Source organism: Pipistrellus hanaki (assembly GCF_964339955.1).
Source record: "Pipistrellus hanaki genome assembly, chromosome: X".
NCBI lineage: Eukaryota > Metazoa > Chordata > Mammalia > Chiroptera > Vespertilionidae > Pipistrellus > Pipistrellus hanaki.
The window spans coordinates 75,150,649-75,154,359 of record NC_140524.1 but is presented as its reverse complement, the minus strand read 5'-3'; the positions used below and the strand labels follow the sequence as shown (position 1 = coordinate 75,154,359).

Here is a 3,711-nt window from a genome sequence, read left to right as displayed (position 1 = left end):
CACACACACACACACTCACACACACACACACACACCACAGGACCACACACTCCTCTTTTGCTCACTCACTCACTCAATCACTCACTCATGCTCTTTCCCTCACTAATACCTTCTTTCTGCCTCTGTAGTTGAGGCTGGAGTGTTATTGACACATTTGTGGATGGAGTCTTCTCTCTGTGTGTCAGGTTATGTGGCTCACTCTCTAGCACATTGGCCAAACAGGATAAAATTCACCTTGACAAGACATGACAAAAAGGGAACAAAACACGAATGTACTCATGATACCGATAACCCTAATGTAAGTGACCACCAGAGAAAAGTAAATTAGGGGAGATAAAAGAGAGCACAAATGATATCAAAGAGAGAGAAAATGATATAAGATGAAAGAAAAATAAGAAAAAAGAAAAAAATATATATGGGGAGAAAACACTGGAGAACAAACAGATAAACCAAAACATACAAACATGAAATATCCAGTAAAGAGGTTGGAGGCTGAGTCTTATATACAGAAAGTAAGGTAAAGAATTAGATGAATATGGGGAGGACTTCAGTTCAGTATAGAGGAGGTAGAAAGAGGATGAGTGGGTAAGAATAAAGATAAGATAATGATAATGATAATAATAATAATAATAATAATAATAATTTTAAAAATAATTGATTAAAAATAGGATAAAAATAAAATAAAATAGAATGATGAAAAAATGATGCAAAAAGAAATAGAAAATTAAAAAAAAAACAAATCAAAAAGGAAATACAGGGAAAAAAAGAAAATAATAATAAAATAAAACAAAAATGAAAAAGTAAAGTGTCTTTCCTTTGGCTGATTTAAGATTCCAGTCTTCTGTACTGCCTGCAGCTTCTCAGTTTTCTGTTGCTGGAACTGAAGGCCTCTCTTTAGGCCAGTCCCTGAGGACTACTCAGTTTTTTTTTGTTTGTTTGTTTTTTGTATCCTTTGTGCCACTCAGAGTGTAGTCTGGGTGTGGCTGTATTGGTTGCCTGGAGACTGCAGGGAGGGGCTATCTCTTGAGGAGATAATGGCTACCTAGATCCCAGGCCTCAGGTATGACTCAGTGCCAGACTCGCGGCCACCTCTCTCAGATCCTATCCTCACTCCAGCATCTCCCCAGGCTACACAAGTCCGCACCTCCACCTGCACCTCAGCCACGGGTGAGTGACTGTACTTGAAAGGTCCTATGAACTAGGTTCAGTGAACAAAAAGATAAAAAAGAGGGGAAAGAACTGCGCCCCTCTTCTCCCAACACAGCGCGGCCTTGGCAGCCATCTAGGTTGCTCCCTCTTGGCTCAGTCTCTCCTCACTGTGGACCCTGATTTAGAATCTCCTGCCACTAGCAGTCATGCAGACCTCCTTTCCACAGTCACAGGCTATGATTGTCCCAAGGGATGTGGCCTCTGTGCTATGCAGTTTCCCTCTGATCCTCTGGGCTTAGAGGTCTCGCAGTTCTCTCCAGCCCAGGTCCCTGATTTTATCCTTCTCTACCTGTGAATTGTTTCACTAGCTGTGTCTACTTTTCCAATTCAGGGTGGATGTTATTTGATTTAGTTGCTTGTTCTATCTTCTCTGGGACAAGCTTCGGGACATGTCTGTTTATACTTCTGCCATTTTGTCTCTCAAGAAGTTCATTTTCAAAACAGACAAAATTCAGACTGTTTGTGTGAATGGTATGAATGAGTCTTTTTTTTTTTAATTTCTTAGACGGTTGGGATCTGTAAACATGCAAAACCTCAGAAAAGTAGGGTCCACAAAGGAACCAGGGTTGTCTTATGGTATCTAGTTAATGCAGAGCTGGGAATACCTCTGGGTCATCAGGAGCAGAAGCACTTGACTTGTTAGTCCTGCTGTCTCGGTTTGGATGTTCTGCATGCCACGGCCACCTCTTCTTCCCCTGCCATCAGGTCTTGGGCGACCAAGGTCTCTAAAATTAATCTCCAGCTGAGACATTATATCATTTGCTGGCTTCCAGGAAATGATGGCCTATAATAACCGAGTCTTCGGCGTAAGCCTCTTCACCTTTTGACTAATGAAGAACAAATCCCTTCTTCCATTGACCATCAATACCTTCATTTGCTTTTTGGATATTAATTTCTACTTTTGCCTGGTTCTTTTTGAGTAGCCTTCTATCATCCAAAGTCATTTCTTTTGGACCCTTTCCCTTTACTTCTTCAACTTTGTTTTCCTTATTTTTAGTGTCTGCAGCTGGATGTTCTTCACTTTCAGGTGTTTCCTCAGTCACATTTGGTTGCTCCAAGTCAGTTAATTCAACTTTGATAGTTCCCCAGTTGTGAGATCCACTACCTCCACATTTCTCTTCATGCTTCAGGCCACTGTAATGTGAGAAAGCTCTATCACTTACACTATGCCTATTACATTTACGTTTGTCACAAGAATCAAATCCATCTCTGTGAGTGTCGCCCCCATGTCCTGCATGGTTCAGGGTTCAGGTTCAATGTTTAGGTTCAGGGTTTGGGTTCTGGAGGAGGCCACACACAAATGAAAGAAACTAGACAAGAAAATATAAATTTGGGAATTGGGGGCCAGGCGGTAGCCCAGCTCAAGAGGAAGGACTCTGCTTTGCTCTGGCCTTGCTATCCCTTTTATTCAGGTTTTGGGATACACCCATAGCCCTTAGGCAGGCAATTCCAATAATAGCCAATCAGCAAGGATTTACATAAAACTAAAAGGTGGAAGTTGCTTCAGCTACCATTGTCTCAACTAAACAGTGGGTGCTGAGCTCTGACTTTTCAGAACTCAAGGTCTCCAGCCTTCTTGGTTCCTTGTCAACACCTCTTTGCTAGTGAAGACAATGGGTGGCTTCCAACACATCTCCTTGGCTCATTCCATGACCACCTCATCCTTGAGCTTTTCTAAGACCACCACTGCTTCGGATAGGCTGGTCAATAATCGGTTTATCAACTTAAAATTCTCCTTCTTCACCTTTTTCTTCAAGTGGCTTTTCAAATTGTCCTTCACTAGGTGATCACTGTTCTGGTATCCTATCAATTATTTTCCCTTCCTCCTGAAGTTGTTGATCCTCTTTTCTCCCAACACGTGTTATTCCTTTTTTTCTTAAGCACCACCAGCGGTGGCTGCATTTCCTCTTTCTTATCAGCCACACCTAAGTTGGAAGGCAATGGGTTATTGTGTTCTTTCTGGGACTCTTTACCCAGCTGTTTGCCTGCCACATTGGAGTTGGTCTGGGCTATGGCTGAGCTGTGCTCCTGGCCTGAGGGACCCCCAAACTGCCCCTCGCCTCATTGATTTCTTTGTTCTTGTTCTCTTCTGCCTTCAATGCCTGAAGAGGTCTGATTTGTCATCAAATAACTAGATGAATCAGTTGGTGACCACGCAGAAGCCAAAGCCTTCTTGTAAATGCCCAGGCATGATGGTGGCTCTGTGGTGCATTCCTCCAACAGATTGCAATGGGCCATGTGGAGCCAAGAGCATATGCTTCAGCTCTTCCCACAAGATTCACATCTAGGTTCTTACCTCTGCTTTTCCATCACTTAGCTGGATACCTTGAAACTTTGGTTTCTTTATCCATAAAAGGGAAACAATATTAATACCTATCCCATGAGGTTTGAGGATTGTCTGAGATCATTTATATATTGCATATAGCAAAGATTCCCAAAATTTCTTAGTTTTCTGTGCCCTTAATGTGTCACTAATTGTTCTTGAAGCACCCTTGAGCTGAA

The 3,711-nt window shown here is 42.1% G+C and overlaps 1 pseudogene across 1 annotated transcript; it reads right to left on the bottom strand.

Moving 5' to 3' along the window:
- Positions 1 to 1,793: 1,793 nt before the first annotated feature.
- On the bottom strand, positions 1,794 to 3,436 carry LOC311615481 (SERPINE1 mRNA-binding protein 1-like; annotated as a pseudogene). Its single transcript has 2 exons — positions 2,839 to 3,436; positions 1,794 to 2,418 (listed from the first exon to the last, which is right to left on the bottom strand). The product of its transcript is annotated as an SERPINE1 mRNA-binding protein 1-like (transcript).
- Positions 3,437 to 3,711: the final 275 nt, after the last annotated feature.